This window comes from Nyctereutes procyonoides, unplaced genomic scaffold (assembly GCF_905146905.1).
Source record: "Nyctereutes procyonoides isolate TBG_1078 unplaced genomic scaffold, NYPRO_anot_genome, whole genome shotgun sequence".
In the NCBI taxonomy this organism is placed as follows: Eukaryota; Metazoa; Chordata; class Mammalia; order Carnivora; family Canidae; genus Nyctereutes; species Nyctereutes procyonoides.
The window spans coordinates 32924482-32944189 of NW_026575139.1; the positions used below are offsets into that span (position 1 = coordinate 32924482).

The window sequence follows — 19708 nt, forward strand, 5'->3', positions numbered from 1 at the left end:
GTCACATATTCTTTCAGTTCCTGCCTGTCTTGGAAGCTCTTTATCTCTCCTTCCATTTTGAATGAGAGCCTTGCTGGATAAAGTATTCTTGGTTGCATGTTCTTCTCATTTAGGACCCTGAATATATCCTGCCAGCCCTTTCTGGCCTGCCAGGTCTCTGTGGAGAGGTCTGCTGTTACCCTAATATTCCTCCCCATGAAAGTCAGGGACTTCTTGTCTCTTGCTGCTTTAAGGATCTTCTCTTTATCTTTGGAATTTGCAAGCTTCACTATTAGATGTCGAGGTGTTGAACGGTTTTTATTGATTTTAGGGGGGGATCTCTCTATTTCCTGGATCTGAATGCCTGTTTCCCTTCCCAGATTGGGAAAGTTTTCAGCTAGGATTTGTTCAAATACATATTCTGGCCCTCTGTCCCTTTCGGCGCCCTCGGGAACCCCAATTAAACGTAGGTTTTTCTTCCTCAGACTGTCATTTATTTGCCTTAATCTGTCTTCATGGTCCCTTAATTGATTGTCTCTTTTTTCCTCAGTTTCCCTCTTTGCCATTAACTTGTCTTCTATGTCACTCACTCGTTCTTCCACCTCGTTAACCCTCGTCGTTAGGACTTCTAGTTTGGATTGCATCTCATTCAATTGATTTTTAATTTCTGCCTGATTGGATCTAAATTCTGCAGTCATGAAGTCTCGTGAGTCCTTAATGCTTTTTTCTAGAGCCACCAGTAGCTGTAGAATAGTGCTTCTGAATTGGCTTTCTGACATTGAAGTGTAATCCAGATTTTGTAACTCTGTGGGAGAGAGGGCTGTTTCTGATTCTTTCTTTTGAGGTGAGGTTTTCCTTCTAGTCATTTTGCTCAGTGCAGAGTGGCCAAAAACAAGTTGTATTGGAACACGGGGGAGTATCACTGGTCCCTCTAGCTGGTCTTCTGGGGGAGGGGCCTGCTGTGCTGATTTTCAGGTGTTAGCACTTGGGGGAGCTGCTCTGCCCCTGCCTGCTGCAGGGCTCAGCGGGGGTTGTTTACCCCGTGGGGCCCCAGGAGGAACAGCAGCAGTTGCTATGGCAGCTCTGGAAGCCTGGATTCAGCCTCTGCAGGAACTACGGGGCTCGGGGCTCTCGGTTCTCCGTCTGCAGGGCCTGGAGGCTCCGGGGCGGGGCCGCTGATCTGCTCAGCTCGGGGCAGGAGCGTCCTTGCTGTCCTGGGCCCTCCCGGCCTCTGCCTGTCCCGGGGGAGGCCGGATCCTGGGCTGTGTCCCGGCGCCCTGTGCTCCGGGGCCTGCGCTGGTGGATTCGCGCTCCCGCCCCGCAGCCCCCTCCGCGGAGCCGCCGCCCGAGCCCCTCCGAGCTGCTCCGGTCGGTCCCGCCGTGCGCGCTGCAGCCCTTAGGGAGCTCGGAGCACTCCCCTGCGCTCGCAGGTGTCTGTTAGTGTCCCCGGGAGCCTGAGGGCATCCCCGCTCTCCTGGGTCCTGCTCCAACTCCCTGCGAGCCCCTTTCCGCCCGCCCGGGAAGGTTGGTGCAGCTCCTGCTCCTCCGGGACGGGGCTCTCCTGTCCTGGGGACACTCGCCCCGGCCTCAGCCCGGCTCCTCGCGGGCCCCTCCCCCTCGGAGGCCTTTTGTTCCTTTATTTCCTTTTCCCCGTCTTCCTACCTGGATAGAAGCGCGAACTCTTCTCACTGTAGCATTCCAGTTGGTCTCTCTTTAGATCTCAGGCCTAATTCGTAGATTTTCAGGATGATTTGAAGGTTATCTAGGTATTTTGGTGGGGACAGGTGACTCGGGGACCCTGCTCTTCCGCCATCTTGCCCCTCCCTCCTCCCTCTCTGGGTCTTAACAGGATTCTCCCAAACCCAATTTTTCTATATCTTTACAGTCTCAAGACTAGGGAGGATCTCTTTTCCTCCTAGGTACAGTTCCAAAAAACCCAGAATAGAGCTACTATTTGTTCATCTCACAGAACCATTCTTGCACCAATAACTGTGATAGTAATGAGCTGCCATATGGAAGCTTCCCCATATTATTATACTTCCCTCTGACGAGAATAGAGTAGGATGAGTGCTCCAAAACAGGCAGGTAACAAGAGAGTTATTAGTGATCTAGACAAATCACTGAAGGAGTCCCTGGTAGCCAATTAACCAAACCAATTTACGTCTATCACCACTGGGGAGTCAGGGACAGGGAGGCTGGGAGGCAACTTAATATCTATACATTGTTTTTTAGAAATTGTATCTTTTGGGGGCCACCTGGGTGACACAGTGGGTTAAGCCTCTGCTCTTAGTTCAGGTCCTGATCTCAGGGTCCTAGGATGGAGCCATAGTCTGGCTCCCTGATCAGTGAGGATTCTACTTGTCCCTCTGCCCCTACATGGCTCATGTGTGTATGTGCATGTGATCTCTCTAATAAATAAATATTTTTTGAAAAGAAATTATATCTTTTTCATTAGGAAATAAAGTATCTGTAACTGCATTTACACCTTCTTTTATATTCTTGCCCAAAATGTTTCTTCAAAGTTATTAAAATTTCAGAAACTATGTAAGTAGCACTTATAGCAACTGTGAACAAATATTGTGGAAAATACTGAGAGCAGAGATTTCAGGGATTTAGAAGTGGAAAAGTGGGAGCACCTAGCTGGCTCAGTTGGTACAGCATGCAACTCTTGATCTCAGGGTTGTGAGTTTGAGCCCCACATTGCATGTAGAGATTAAAAAAATGAAATCTTTAAAAAACTTTTTTAAAAATGAATAATACCAAGAGTTCAAACAGAGCAAGAGAAGGGAAGCTGCCTTGGAATATGTGTGGGGGCCGTGGATTCAACAAAAAAACTCAAATTAACTGTGGCTTAAACAAAATAGTTTACTTCTCTGTGACATAAAATAATGTGAAAATAGGCAGTCCGGGGCTTTTCTACCATGTCTTCAATATACAGTATCCTTCCACTCTCCAACCCACTATCTTTGGAATATAGCCCCATCCTCATGGCCTAAGTTGGCAGTTAGAGAAAAAGATTAAAAGGGTACAACTCGGGATCCCTGGGTGGCGCAGCGGTTTGGAGCCTGCCTTTGGCCCAGGGCGCGATCCTGGAGACCCGGGATCGAATCCCACATCAGGCTCCCGGTGCATGGAGCCTGCTTCTCCCTCTGCCTGTGTCCCTGCCTCTCTCTCTCTCTCTGTGACTATCATAAATAAATTAAAAAAAAAAAAAGGGTACAACTCTCCCTTTATACAGAATTTTAGAAGTATCACACATTTCCGCTTTTCTATCACTGACCAGGTAATTTTTCACTAACTGCAAGAAAACTTCAAAAATTTAGTCTTTCATCAAGGAAATACTGCCCACTAAATAACTAGGTTTTGTTAATTTGAGGAAAACAGAGAATATGCCACAGTAGGCCATAGACAAGGAGATGAAGTTAGATGAAGACAGGAGATGTGAATGCAAACTTTCATTTCTCTAATCTCAAGCTACAAAATGTTGAAAATGAAATGTTTTTGATATTATTTCTTACCTGAGAGAGAAGAAATGGAAAAAGAGAAGGACCTTTAGACTCTTAACTATAAGAACAACCTGATGGTTATCAGAGGGGAGGAGGATGGGGAATGGGTTAAATAGGTGATGGGGATTAAGGAGTGCACTTGTGGCGATGAGCACTGGGTGTTTTATGGAAGTGTGGAATCACTAAATTCTACACCTAAAACTATTATTACACTGTATGTTAACTAACTGGAGTTAAAAACTTTAGAGAAAAAAAAAAAAGAGGACTTTTAATTCTACTTCTTAGACTATTTCTTACTCTGCCCCATATGATTACCTAAAAAAAAAAAAAATGTCCATTTGAGAAATAAAAGTGTGAATTGAACTGGGCTCAAAGTTGCAAAACCATTTCACTACACAAAGCTATAAAACCAATATGTCTAACAAACAGAAAACACCAAGATAGAGATCGTGTAAAACCAAACAAAGAAACAAAATCATACTATCACTCTTCTTAGTTAAGAGTTAAGTTACTTCAAGGTCCACAAACTCAGCCTAAACTACTCTCCATACCCACTCTATTACTTGGTAAACCTCTTCATATTCATAAAGCATATTTAATCTTCCTGGTTCTCCTTCCTTGCTCTTTTAAGGATTTTACTACAGTCACCTGGAATCACAAGACTAATCATGATGAGGGAAGGTGGGGGATGGGATTGGTTACATGGGTGATTGGGATTAAGGAGTGCACTTGTGGTGATGAGCACCAGGTGCTGTATGTAGGCATGGAACCACTAACTTATACCTAAACTAATAATATTACATTATATGTTAATTAACTGGAATTTAAATTTAAAAAAATTTTTAAAAGACTAATCATAAAGAAATGACAAAGTTTAAGAAAAATCTTAGAAGGGATCCCTGGGTGGCACAGCGGTTTGGCGCCTGCCTTTGGCCCAGGGCGCGATCCTGGGGACCCGGGATCGAATCCCACGTCGGGCTCCCGGTGCATGGAGCCTGCTTCTCCCTCTGCCTGTGTCTCTGCCTCTCTCTCTCTCTCTCTCTCTCTCTCTCTCTGTGTGTGTGTGTGTGTGTGTGTGACTATCATAGATAGATAGATAGAAAGAAAGAAAGAAAGAAAGAAAGAAAGAAAGAAAGAAAGAAAGAAAGAAAGAAAGATAGATCTTAGAAAATAATTCCCTGGAACCTCAAATAGTATTCATTCACATCATCTTCTTGTCTCAAGGAAAGTGCATCTCTAAGACCTTAAACATTAGGTGATATATTTCAGAGTCTTTCTTTACCACAAGCATGATACAGAAGTACCTGTGATGGGTGATGGTGATAGGAACAAATTAAAACCTTTAGAAGCCCCAAGTACAGAAAATGTAATGGTATAAGCCTCTACCCCAACCTACTAAATACTACACAACTAAGACTAAATTAATCCAAAAAAAATTATTTCTTTCCAGATTACTACTTCAAAAAAAATTTTTTTTAAAGATTTATTTATTCATGAGAGACACAGAAAGAAAGAGAGGCAGAGACACAGGCAGAGGGAGAAGCAAGCTCCATGCAGGGAGCCCAACGTGGGACTGGATCACGTCTCCAGGATCATGCCCTGGGCTGAAGGTGGCGCTAAACCGCTGGGCCACCTGGGCTGCCCTCAAAAAATTTTTTAATTATTAAGTGCTTTCAATCTTTTTTCATATTCTTTTTCCTCTGCTTTGCTGGTACCCAAAAGCCTTGGTTGGGTATGGCTTTTGGGTAATCAGCACTAATTAGTAGTAAGAAACAGAAGTAAAGGGGCACCTGCGTGGCTCAGTGCTTGAGCGTCTGCTTTTGGATCAGGTTGTGATCCCGGGGTCCTGGGATGGAGTCCCACATCACACTCCCTGCAGGGAGCCTGCTTCTCCCTCTGTCTATGTCTCTGCCTCTCTCTCTGTATCTCTAATGAATAAATAAATAAAATCTTTAAAAAAGAAACAAACAAGCAGAGGTAAAAGCAGTTGCAACTTGAAGAGGTCTACTCTGTGTCAGGTATTTTACATGCATTATTGATAACTCTTACCAGTCCACAAAAGGGTGATACTATCAACCCTCTTTTGCTGATGAAGAAATGGCTCAAAGAAGCTAGGTAAGATGCCCAAGGTCACGCATGCAGTAAATAGAAGAGTATCTGGAATATGCCTTTCTATCTCCCAAGACTGATCCATTAGACATACTGCCTTATGCATTTCTTTAGAACCTGCTCCTGAACAAAATTTCATTTCAGAGAAACACTGAAAAATGATTTTTTAAATGCATCATTTGATAGTACTCAAATTTTCCATGGAACTTAATCACCGATAATTCTAGCTAATGGCTGTAAATACACAGCCAACACTGCTGCATTGCACAACTCCAAAGAACTTTTTTTTTTTAGTGTGAATGGTGTCCTCTGAATTGTGCAATATACCAGCTATAACCCAAATGCTTATCAAAAGCCTAGGCCGTTCATTGTTCTGTTTTCAAAAAAAAAAAAAAACTGCAATCATTTTTTAAAAAGCAGGTAAGTACTCTGAGAATGTTAAAGAAAGGTATTTTAATGCACATGAAAATATACCCAGCATCATTAGCCATTAGGAGTGTATAATTTAAAACCATAGGGATATACACCTACTAAAGGAGCTAAAATCAGAACAAAAAAGCAAAACAAAACCAAAAAACCTGACAATATCAAGTGATATCAAGTGCTAACAAGGATGTAGAGCAACTGGAATTCTCATATATTGTTGGTGGGAATGAAAAATGGTATAGCCACTTTGAAAAAGAGTTTTGTAGTTACCTACAAAATCAAACATACACTTACTGTATGATTGCTAAGTATCTACCCAAGTGAAATGAAAATTTATATTCATACAAAAAGCTATTCTCAAATGTTTATAGAAGTTTTATTCAGAGTTGCCAAAAATTAGAAATAACCCAAATGTTTCTCAATAGATGAATAAACAAACTGGTCCATCCTATGGATTACTACTTAGCAATTAAAAGGAATAAACTATTGATAGTCATGACAACATGAATGAATTTCAAAGGCATTTTCTAAGTGAAAGAGGCTGACCCAAAAGTCTACACAACTATGATACCATTTATATGATATTCTGATAAAAGCAAAACAACAGCCATGGAGAACAACAGGTCAGTGTTTACCATGGGGTTAGAGATGAGTGGAAGAGGCTAATTACAAAGGGGCAACACGAGCTCTATGTCTTGAATTAATGGTGGTGTATGTACATTCTATGCATTTGTCAAAACAAACAATAGTATATAACAAAGTATGTATTTTATTGCATATAAATTTAAAAATTAAAAGAAAATTTAATTCATAAAAAATAAAGGAAATATGCCAAATGAAAAAAAAATGAAAGAATAAAATTTTTTTAAATTATTAGTTCTAGAAATGGTTATCTTCTGGAGAGAATATAGCTGCCTCTAGTAAGCCACAGAGATAAAATATAAAATGCTCAAGGCAAGGCCTACCACATTCTCAACTGATACTAGTTCCCTTCCCTTTATTCATTTCTCTGGCCTGTATACACATTTCTCTTTCCCTGTGACGACTTTCCTTTCCTCCTCCTCCTCTGCAATGACTACAGATTGCTTTTGCATACTTCACACTCCTTCTCCCATTTCTCTAGTTAATAGTATTCCCATCTTTTGGGGAATTGACATTCCCCCATTTTATGTGGTTCTGATGATAATCCAATGACAGTTCCCCATAATGATTAGCTCAAGGATGGGCCCCATCAGTGAGGCCTTCCTTCAGAAAGTTCTGTTCTTCTATAAGTTTTCAGCGATGAGGCTGTGCATCTCTGCCATAAAAGACTTCTAATATAAGCAGACAATAAGACTACCATACAGAAAAAAGTAAAGTCAAGAAATGGAGAGTATCCTGAAGACATCATTTAAATCCTGGATCTATTTGGTCTTAGAATGTTCCACCTCTGCTCTTCCCATTTACAAAGACAAGAAGTCATCTTTTTCAGCCAATTTAGAACTGTTGGTTTTCATGCTTCCCATTTTAAAAGCACAAAACATTTTTTCTCTCTAAAGGAGCAAAAACAGTAAATTATCTCTTCATTTGCTGTGGCCTTTAGTTAACTTATTTCCAATATTAGCGGCTATTAATATAGCCCTGCTGTAAGGCCAACACACTGTATAAAGAGATAGAAATAAAAGATAAAACCATATATAAGTAGACTGAAAACAGCTATCCACTAGATTTACACTCCAAGTTCCTTAAAGACAGCTTGTAATGTAAATCATAAGATTTTAAGTCTTCAATGCCGGTAGTGCTCACTTTTCACCCCTTGACATTTTACCACTCTACTCATTCAAAACTAGGTAATAAGATGTGTTACTTTGTGTCACTCTGGTTTTACATTGTTTCTTCACAAATCTTCATCAATATCTGAAGAAAAACAATTGCATATGCCAATAGAAGAACACACACATGCAGTAAGGATTAAAGCAAAAGTCTTATGAGTTGACAACATATAATAAACTTCCAATAAGTCTTTCTTGCAGCTTGTCTGGCTGGAATGTCCCTTCCTTATTCTTTGATACTAAGCTTAAACATTACCTCCTTTCAATACAGCCTTCTCCACTTATCACACCCTAATAGTATTGCTGTCTCTGCCTCCTCTCTAACCATGATAATTACCAAATTACAATTATTTATGTTAGTGGTAATGAGAACCTTCTGTAATAAAAGTTTCTGTAGTAAAAAATGAAACAGAAAAGAGCAGATGAAATAGAGAAATACTGTAGTAACAATTTCCAGTGTAACTATGGAATAAATCTGATGGGAAATTCAAAGATGACTCATAGTTCAAGTTTGGGCAATGGGAGGAATAAGCCAATAATAAAGAAAGGAAAGTTAGAAAGAAGAATACATTTCAAGGGAAGAAAATTCAAATTTGAGCATGCTGAGCTCAATGGCATGACAAGTGGAGCTCTCTAGCTGAAAACTGGAGTGTGGGCACTTACAGTATAGGAGTCATCTGAAAAAGATGACTGAAAAAGGTACTCACTGAAGCCAAACACCGGGTACATTCCAAGGAAAAACATTTAAGAGTAAGAAAAATGTATAAGGTAAATATTTAAGAAACAAGTTGACCTTGTGAATGAAGAGTGGCTAGAATATACAGGAGAGGTAGGAGAACTACGAAGCTATAAGGGAGGAGGAAAAGGGGTTCACAGTGTCAAATCTGGAGAATTAAAAAGCAAGAATTAAAAGTGAAAGAAGTCCCTATTTGGAAATTCGGGTCACTGGTAACAACCGAGAGAATAGCTTTAGTGAAAAACAAGGTAGCAAAATTTAAACAATACACAGGCTGCTTTTTCCTTTGGGCTGCTGAGTAATATGAAAAAAAGGGGGGGGGGAATAAGAAAAGGAGTTTTATGGGTGTTTTTTTTTTTTTTTCTTTTTGGCCACTGAAGATGTTAGAGGAGATTCAAATAAAAATAATAATAGAGTTAACTAACAAACCCATATATTCTAAGGGATAGAAGGGATAGAAGGGATAAAAGAAGTAGCCATGAAATAGTCATGTAAGCCTAAAAGGACACATCCCTAACACCAAATGTCAGAGAGGATGGGAAATTAAACAATTTAGAAATAAATTAAAACAAAGCTGAAGAAGTTTCTGTTTGATGGTTTGTTTAAGATTTTATTTATTTATTCTTGAGAGACAGAGAGAGAGAGAGAGAGAGAGAGAGAGAGAGATAGGCAGAGACACAGGCAGAGGGAGAAGCAGGCTCCATGCAGGGAGCCCGATGTGAGACTCCATCCCGGGTCTCCAAGATCACGCCCTGGGCAGAAGGCGGCGCTAAACCGCTGAGCCACCCGGGATGCCCCTGTTTGATAGTTTTAATCTTCTTACTCTTTTCAGAAAAAAACTAATTGAAAACAACCTACAAAGTCTGGGAACAGTATACAGCAAACGGGGGCTAGGAAAGGAGTAGACAATGTCTGAGATAGCCCCTGCAGGAAGAAATTACAAAAGAACTGCCAACCAATATTAAGTGGGCATCTCGGAGCACACCTTATAATTAATTGTTCATCTCATTTTCACTTACCTAGTAGAAGGGCACAAATTCTTTAGCCTATTTGATTTGACTGTTATTCTTTTGCAAAGACAGCCTTCTATATCTGATTTGAGGTAATGATGTTCTTTCTGTAAGTCTTTTCCACTGTATACTACTGCGTTTTTTTCTTTGCTATGTTACAAAACCTTTAACCATTTTTACTGCTTTAATGTGTTCTAGTCTTGCTCTGATGCTTTAAAATCCAAGTAATATTTGATTATTCAAGAAATCCTTAACGTCTATTTTCTTAAAGTATGTAAGAGAACTATATAGAGAATTAGAATTCTAAACTTAAAAATGCTGTATCTTTTGAGGGGCGCCTGGGTGGCACAGGTCATGATCTCAGAGTCATGGTATCAAGCCCCACAATGACCCCCCCCCAGACTCATTGGGGAATCTGTTTCTCCCTCTCCCTTTGCCTCTCCCCCTGCTTATGTTCTTTCTCTCAAATAAATAAAATCCTTTTTAAAAATGGCTATATCTTTTGACAACTGCTCACTTACTATGTTTAAAATAAACGGACACGGAGGGGGACACTTGACGGGATGAGCACTGGGTGTTATTCTGTATGTTGGTAAATTGAACACCAATAAAAATTAATTTATAAAAAAAAAATAAATAAATAAAAAATAAAATAAAATAAAATAAAAAATTCCTGGGAAAATATGGTCTTTAATATTTTGAAGCTTCAAAACTGATAGAAATCTCTTTTCCTTTACAGTGAAATCTTTCCAATTACATAATTCATATTTATTTTCTTTTTATAATTAATTTTTTGGTGATCAATTTACCACATACAGATAACACCATGCTCATCCGTCAGTGTACCCTCAGTGCCGCACCATTCACCCCACCCCAACTCTCCCCTCCACCACCCTAGTTCATTTCCCAGGTTAGAAGTCTTTATGTTTGTCTCCCTTCTGATTTCTCACACGTTCTCTCCTTCCTTAGATCCCTTTCGCTATATTCATATCCCAATGATGAGACATACACTGTTGTCCTTCTCCGTACTGTGGCCAAGTTCAAAGGGTTGCCTGAGTTCTCCTCTGGCATTTGATGGATCTTGTCTCACATCTAGATCTTTCATCTATTTTGAGTTATCTTTGTGTATGTGCAAGAGAGGTCCAGTTTAGATACTTTATTCAAATTTGTGAGACATTTAAAAAAATAGGTAGCATATATTAAAGAATATGACTGCCATAAAATAGTCACCTGAGAAAGTTCTCACACTTATTCTTAGAACGTTGCCATTGCATAAAAAGCTATGAGATTCAACTTTTAGAACTTCCTAAAAGTCTTAACATAATCATTATATTATTGTCAAAGTGAAAAATCTTCACTGATTATAGGTTTCACATTTGGGGAAATTTCTAGTTCTCATAAAGTGGTTTACCTAAATTAAAAATACCACATGTGAACAAAAAATATGACTATAAAGCATGAAACAAATGTTCTTATGCTGCTATAATGACATCAATGTTAAAATATATTTATGACTATATTCCCCTCCTTCACAATGTCTGATCTGTGGGTTACCACTCATACATTCTAATATGTTGGGTAAAAATAAAAATTAAATTATTTTGGGGCAGCCCCGGTGGTGCAGCGGTTTAGCGCCGCCTGCAGCCCAGGGTGTGATCCTGAAGACCCAAGATCGAGTCCCATGTCAGGCTCTCTGCATGGAACCTGCTTCTCCCTCTACCTGTGTCTCTGCCTCGCTCTCTTTCTGTGTCTCTATGAATAAATAAAAAATCTTTTTAAAAAATTAAATTATTTTATAGCCTACTTCTTACTATTATAGGTAATATAAGAAGCTCTGATGGTTTCTAACAGTCAAATTATTGAATATTTAAAAGTAGTTACAGCACTCTCACTTTTAAGTTTAGTAATTGTTATTCAATGCCCTATCTTTTTTTGTACTGAAAATGCACCTTACCCCTTTGGCATAGTCCTGATGCCAGCCTACTCAATCAGTTGTCTAGTCCTATTACAAATACATACATTTATGTATGCATAGCACTACTTTTTAACTCCGTATATATTGTTTCCTTAGTTTGTCACCTGAATGTTACCCGTCAGCTTTGTCTCTACATGAACCCTGTACCTACAGAAGTCTTCCTAACAGTAGCTATACATTTTCTTTGGGTTTTTTTGAAAAATGTTCTAGTCTCACCTGGCTGCCTTGAGCCCAATTTGGCTTAAACTTAGCTAAAATCTTTTCATACCATATTCTTCCAAAACAAAAAAATAACTAAAAAGTCTATTTTTTTCTTACATTCATAAGAGGCTTCAATCACTTTTAAAGTTCTATCTCTGAAAATTATTCAACTGTCTTTATTCTCATCAAAAATCATTAACTCAGCATTTAGGACTGTCCCTATTCTCAAACTTATACACACAAACTAAGAAACATTCAAGAAAAAGTCTAATCAGCCATCTTGTTTCTTCAAGACAGTCCCTTATTTGTCCATTGCTGACTCATGTATTTGACTATAAGCCTTGTTTTGGGGTGCTCGGGTGGTGCAGTTAATTACGCATCTGACTCTTGGTTTCAGCTCAGGTCGTGATCTCAGGTCATGAGAACAAACCCTGCATCGGGCCCTATGTCTGCTTAAGCCTCTCTCTCCCTCTCCCTCTACCCCCCCCCCACGAGTTTGCAATGCCCTCTCGCAAATAAATAAATAAATCTTAAAAAAATAAATAAATATTATGGTCTAATAAGCCTCATTTTTTTATTCAAAAAATAACAACAAAGTGACTATATTTAAGGGAAAGAGTTAAGATACATTCTAGGAAAAGGTCACTGAATATCTACCCAGCTGTAAAAACTATAAGAAAATAAAAATGATTCATATTATAGAAAAAGAGCAAAGGCCCAGGGGGAACAAGTGGCTTACCCAAGTTTATATACTTGGTAGCAAAGCTACCACTAGTATCCAATCTCCTGATTCCAGGTTTAAAGTTTCTCTACTTTAATCATTCATTCAAATGACTAAGGCAGGATTATAGTAAATGAAAGGAGCCAGACAAAAAAGAATACATACTGCATGATTCTCTTATGTCAGGCTTCTAGACATGGCAAAACTATAGAAACAAAAAGCAGATCATTGGTTGCCTAGGGCTGGGAGTGGGAGCACAGTTTGGAAAGATGGGCAAGACAGAGCTTTTTGGAGAATGAAAGTATTCTAAATTAAGCTGTGATCATTGTTGTACAACAATATACAAATTTATTAAAACTTAAGCTGTGTGGGTGCCTGAGTGGTGAGGTAAATTAAGAGTCTAACTCTTGGTTTTGGCTCAGGACTTGATCTCAGGATCATGAGACTGAGCCCAATCAATGTCACACTATACAGGAGTCTGCTTAATACTCTTTTTACCTCCACCCCTATCCCTCCCTACCACGTGCTCTCTCTAATAAATAAATAAACAAGTCCTTAAAAAAAAATAAAACTGAAGCTGCAAATTTTATGAGTTATGATTTATACTTCAATAAAGCTATTCAAAAAAATGATTAAGAAGGAACTCAGATTTTGGCTTTAAGTACATAGAGCTCTTAGGATATTATATGTCAAAAAGTATCACTAGAAGTGCCTGGGTGGTTCCGTCTGTTCAGCATCTGCCTTTGGCTCAGGTAAGGATCTCAGAGTCCTAGGATCAAGCCCTACGTGGGTCTCCCTGATAAGTGGGGAGAGTCTGCTTCTCTCTCTCCCTCCACAGGTCTCCTCCCTCATGCTCACTCTCTCAAATAAATAAATTTTTAAAAATCTTTAAAGAAAAAAAAAAGTATCACTAAAACACACACATAGAAAATTCAAAATTTCAGATCCTTTTCCCTTCAGAATTTCCAAAAGTTAGGTACCTTATTTTCCAACCTTTCATTTTCCATAGATAAAGTAACAGGAAGTACACAAATATACACATAGGAAATGTGCATAACTTCGGTGAAAACACTTTAGTTATTGATCATTATTTCTTTTAGGTAGGATCTGCACTGCTCTAAGTAAGCCTCTGCAGACAGTTTAGAATAGAGGATGTGCTCCTTTATCTGTTATGTGGTCTGATAAATTGCTCCAAAACAGGATTCTTTAGTGATTTCATTTTCATGACATCTTAGTGCCATTATAATTTAAACACTAATAGCCTCTTTATTAAGAGGAACCATTCTTGGTTGCATATTAGCAAGTTTCTGTAGTTAATTATTTGTGCATCCTTATTAGGTATACATCTCTTCAGCTTATTCAGCATTGACAGCCTATTCTTTGTTTACTTACAAATTAAAAATAAGTTGTACCTCTCTCATAACAGTTAATGCTTTACATCTATGAGAAACATCACTGTTTGAAACTTAAAAATAAACAGTTTTAATTAATGGAGGCCTAGATATCTGTAATTATGTCAGAGGAAGCAGTCAGCATTAGGATTACTTAGTAAACCTAATTTCCCATGCTGCTGAGGCTCAGTTTGCCAACGCTAACGAAAGACCTTTTGGTCTCAAGAATTTCAATTACCACCTTCCTAAATACTAGAGTTTCACCAAACTTCCTAAAAGAGAAAGAAAAATCTGAAACTTATAAAAAGAAAATGAAATGTTTACCCTAGCTTAAGCTCTAATTTTAAAGAGTAGGTTTCTCAAAATTACAATCTTTTGACTTTTGGTAACTGAATGAATTAATGGATTTAAAGAATTCAAGACATGAAAAATGTTGAAAGATTGTGAGAACACAACTCAACTGAATATCTCTCTCTTTCAGGCACAATTCTGTGTGTCAGAGAAACTGAATCAGCCGGATCCCAAATGGTTAAAGTCCTAATTATCAAACATACACTTTCTCCTTGTGACCTTTTCACAATAACTGGCTTAAACTTGCTAACAATACTCCCAAGAATGGAGAATATTGCTGTTCATTTTAGTTTGTTAGCTTTCTTCAAGGGACAGCCACAGTAGGGTTTCAGGGTTGATTTTTTTTTTTTTTTACGTTTTTATTATTGCAATGAGGCAAACAAAGAAGGTAAAATGATATTCTAAAAAACCGATTCCTTATAGATGTTAACTCTATAGATGAATACAGAAATAACAAAGGAGACATAAGAATGAATTCCAGGAAATTAGAAGAAGGGATGATGATATATTTAATATTAAGTAGAACAATAATGTGACTGATACAGCACGCTTAACAATGGATGAACCAACAACCCCATATTCCTTTTTACATGGAGTTACAAAATCATTTTTTAATAAACAATAATAAGCCCTACCCCAAATGAAGTTTTTCTAGCCTCTTGCCTACTGCCTCAGAGGAAAGGAAATCATTATAACAAACCTATTGTAACATAAAAGCTAATGTTTTACTAGGAAATGTTCTAAGAACTCTAAGAAAAAAAAAAATCCTATAAGGATGGTCAACTATTACATTTCCTACCACTATTGGGAAAGTAAAGATGACAAACGGAAAAGAAGGAAATGGAAGGACAAAGAAAAACTGAAGAAATCTCTCTCACCTCCAAACAAAGCAGGCTCATCAACCAGTAAGATCCTCTGCCTCTCTCAACCTCCCTCCCCCCTTCACTGACTGCCCCAAACATAGCTGAAGTCTGAAACAATGAATATAATATAGAAGCTACATATTATATTTTTCCCACCTTTACCACCAATCAAGATATCATGGTCAATTATATTGTAAAAATGATTTTTTAAACTAGCTTATGGAATGACTTAAGTCATTTAATAACATTGCTATGCTTTTATAGTTTGATGCTTTGTAAATATTGTTTTTACCACAGGTAAATTTATTCTGGTTCTAGGTATTAATGGAATTTCGTATCTCATGTAAGGGATATAATCCAGCCACAAAATTATTAAAAATTTGAAACTCATTCATGGTTCATTAACAGTCAAGTGAATAAAAGATGTACAAAAACACAAAACAGATTCATTTTAGTCATGTTAACAGTAAATCAAATAGAAGAATCTCCCATTTTTATGTTACTTTTATTCATGTATAATCAGAAAGTTACACCAATTAAAGTTGATATCATGTAATATTTCTCATAACTCAGATTCTAAAATAAACAGTTTATTCTCATTTACATCTATGACTAATATCAACACTTAATTACTTATTTTATAATGTGAACTTTTTTACATTAACCAGTCATCAAGACCATGACAAGTAGAACCGTTAAATCCAATCATAACGTCAGTATGTTGTTATATTTATTCATTTTGTCCCACTGTTAAATGTGAAAAACTCAAGTTCTAAGATACAACAGAAATTGGGAGCATTTAAATAACGATCTTTAAAGTTTTATTTCAGTGCTCCAAGAAAGAGGTTATACTAGAGAGCCAAGACAAAATAATAGCAAAAGCAAATCTGAACCACGTCAGTACTAGCCTTATATTGGTGAAAGTTGTCAATTTAAAAAAAAAAAAAAAAACTTAAAACATTTCCTCTTCACATGTCATTTTCTGACAACCAAAAAAAAAAAAAAAAAAAACTATCACAAAAAGATATTTTTGAAAAGTAATAGGTGAGCAAGCTATTAGGTTTTAGTAAATAAAGTCTTTTTTAAAAAAAATTGTGTGAAATTAACCATATGGCTCTGCTTTCTGTAACAAATATAAGTAACTCATATTGAAATACACAGCATATCCCACAGGCCTTATATGTTCTTCTCCCATTAAAAGGAAAATGTACAGTACCATATAAAGTTTATATAGCTTATATGTTTAGAATATTGTAAAGATTGATAATAAAGTCATTTATGTAATCAAGGAAGAAAAACCTATGTCAGGTATGTGATATTGTTCATTTTATAATAGGAATACTTTTAGTTTCAGAACTGTTTAGAATCTTAATTGCATTTTGTTTCTTAAGTAGGCTCCATGCCCAACATGGGCCTCAAACTCACGACCTTGAGATAAAGAGTCACATGCTCTACCAACTGAGCCAGGCACGCGCCCCAGTTGTGTTTTATTTTTAAGTTACAAAAATTTACATTTTTTAGGGACCCCCTGGGTGGCTCAGCAGCTGAGCATCTGCCTTTGGCTTGGGGCGTGATCCTGCAGTCCTGGAATCGAGTCCCACATTGGGCTCCCTGCATGAAGTCTGCCTCTCTCTGTGTCTCTCATGACTAAACAAGGTCTTTAAAAAATCACATTTTTTTATTCACTCTTTATATTCATAAAATGGGAACTCTTTCGTAAATGTTCCATAATATAAAATGGGTGTATTTGCCATTTAATTAAAACAAGAGATTTAGCAATGCAGTTTATAGTAAATCAAAAATAGCCATTTAAGAAATTGAAAGAGATACATAAAAATATACTGGCATATCTTATAAAACATTAATTTATAGCATAAAACCCTTAAAAATGGTAAACACTTCACTATTCTAGATCTCACAGGTATTGCCATTCATTTCAAAGAATCTATTTTTTATTTATCAGTACTGAGATTCTGACATAATTGACAGCAACAGAGAACAAATAACCCAACCATTATCTTCAGAAAACAAAATATTCTAATGATCTTAATATATACATTATCAATTTCTAGCCTTGAACTTGAAGCATATGTGAACTAAGAGAGGTAAATATGCATTCCTAACTGATTGCAGTTAAGAAATCTAACTAAAGTGCCATAAACCAAAAAAAAACGATTGCTCTATATTCAAAGGCCCAAGTTCAATTTAGTAAACAGGCTAGACTCACTACATTATATTACAGGAGACAGAGGTTAAGAAGTGACCTTGGGATCCTGCTTTCCAGATGTCTGAAGGGTCCATTTCTTAATGAAAGAATCTCTACTCTTGATAAATATTAAGCTTACTATCCATTCAGTATCTTTGCCCACATAAGACTCTACTTGATCTTTAAAATTTTAGGACTGTAAATATTAAAAAGAAAAAATTTAAGAACATACAACATGCACAAAGGATTAAGACATACTTTCCTTCTGATTGCAATGTACAAGAAGGTTAAGAAACTACTATCATACACTCTACATTATGGGGTATATCATCTGAGATCTTAAATGGGAAATTCAGTAAGCCTTAAGCAAACAGTTTCCATTATTTCAAATCATGAATAGATTTTTTAACTAATTCACAATACACAACATATAATACGTATATAAATATTCCACAAATACCTATGTACAAATATATGCCCATTTCAATTCCCTTACTCTTTTAATCAAAAATTTATGTTCCTTCCAGTCATAAAAATCTGGGTTTGGGCGTTTTAAAAGTTCAAATGCATAGTAAGCTACGCTTTGCTTTGGCACTAGCTCCCCCTCCAGACCAACCTACTAATATAACTACACTTAAAAAAATAAACAACAACACAAGTTTTTCCAAGCCACTAGCAAATTTCAAAATTTACCACTTTTAAGGACATTCCAGTACCTTAAAATAACTAATTAAAATTGAAACCAAACACTGCATAATTTAGTCAGAATTATTGTTTTTCTTTTTCAATTCCATCCATCTCAAATAGGACTGACTTGTAGGAAAACAACCCCAAGTGACTCTGAATTTAAGAACAACCTAAACAATCTATACAGTGCTATATTTTATGGAAATTATTTTGAATCACTATCCTAATGAACCACAGTATACTCCAGTTAAGCCACTACTTGATCAAAGACACACTTTTGCATGTTTTTTACAATGTGCACAAGTTTCATTCCAGCTGTTCAGCTATTCGATTCAAATACAATTCTCAATCTATAAAAGCAGCAAGAGGAAAATCCATGCCTCCAAACCACCCTTCAATGTCCCTTATTAGCCTATTCATTTCTAACTCCCTACGTTTCTACATACTAAACCATAAATTCACAAATCCAAATGTTTGAATGCCCACCTTATCCCTACGGCTGTAATATTTATAAATCAGGTAATTACGACTTTCTACACACATTTTACGATGTATTTCACAAGGCTGGCAACGTGCAAGACCTTACCATTTGGCATAGGATTCTAGGTCATTTTTTTTACGTTATTTTAAAGAAGGGAAAACACAACTTGCTCCATTATTTCAAGATAGCGCTGTTATGCCTGATTTCTCTCCTGAAATGTTTTCCGTATGATACACCTTTTAAAAGAACTATGTATGGGCAGCCCGGGTGGCTCAGCGGTTCATCGCCGCCGCCTTCACCCCAGGGCGTGATCCTGGGACATCGGGATCGAGTCCCACATGGGGCTCCCTGCGTGGAGCCTGCTCCTCCCTCTGCCTGTGTCTCTGTATCTCTCATGAATAAATAAATAAATAAAACCTTAAAAAAAATAAAAATAAAAGAACTATGTGTAACAACATGAAATTTAAATCCAACAAAATAAACATACACCTACCTACCCCCTCCCCCAGGAGTAACGAGAAGGGGAGGGGAAAAAAGAAAAAAACTATAATGGAGCCTTTTGCCCACAGCTTCTGAAGAGAGCCGAGTCAAAGTTCAGTCCGCTCCCCCTTGACGAGCTTAATTCTAGACTGAGAGAAAACTTCTGCTGAAATTCGTTCTCTGTTACCTGGAAGTTTGGGATGTGATCTACGGGCGATTCTGCCTTTCCTAGGTTCACCTTCTAGAGCTGGCTTAAGTCCACGGTGAATCAATCCAAAGGCGGTTGGAAGCGACACCACCTCTCTCCGCCTTCCTCCAAGGCCTCAGCCGAAAGGCTGACGATAAGCCGCGGCTCGAGGCGGAAAGCTCGCCGGGGACCGACCCTCCCTCCCCGAGGCACTGACTGCCTTCGGCTCGAGATCCACACGCTGCGTCTCTGACGTTCTGTGCGGTTTGATGATTGCAATCCCCGCAGCAAGAGCAGGTGCTGCACCCGGCCACGACCCACTCGCTCTCGCAGGGCAAATCCCCCTTCGCTAATAAGCAAGGACTCATTTCCCCTTCCCCTTCCCCTTCCCCTTCCCCTTCCCAAATAAGTTTAGATACTCGAAAGCCGCCAGCTCATCGTTTCCACACCAACTGCGGGGCGGGGGGCCGGGGCGGGGGGCCGGGGCGGGGGGTAGTGCGGCGGCACACACGCCTCCAACTGCCCCGGCATTGGCCGCTCGCCGGGAGCGGGTCATTGTACCGGTCCACTCCCGATTCCCGGCCCGAG

General features: G+C 38.3%; 1 protein-coding gene across 4 annotated transcripts in view; it reads right to left on the reverse strand.

The window, feature by feature from the left end:
• The window catches only part of FUT8 (fucosyltransferase 8), a 313536-nt gene that overhangs the window by 292057 nt on the left and 1771 nt on the right, over positions 1-19708 (reverse strand). The window lies entirely within an intron of this gene.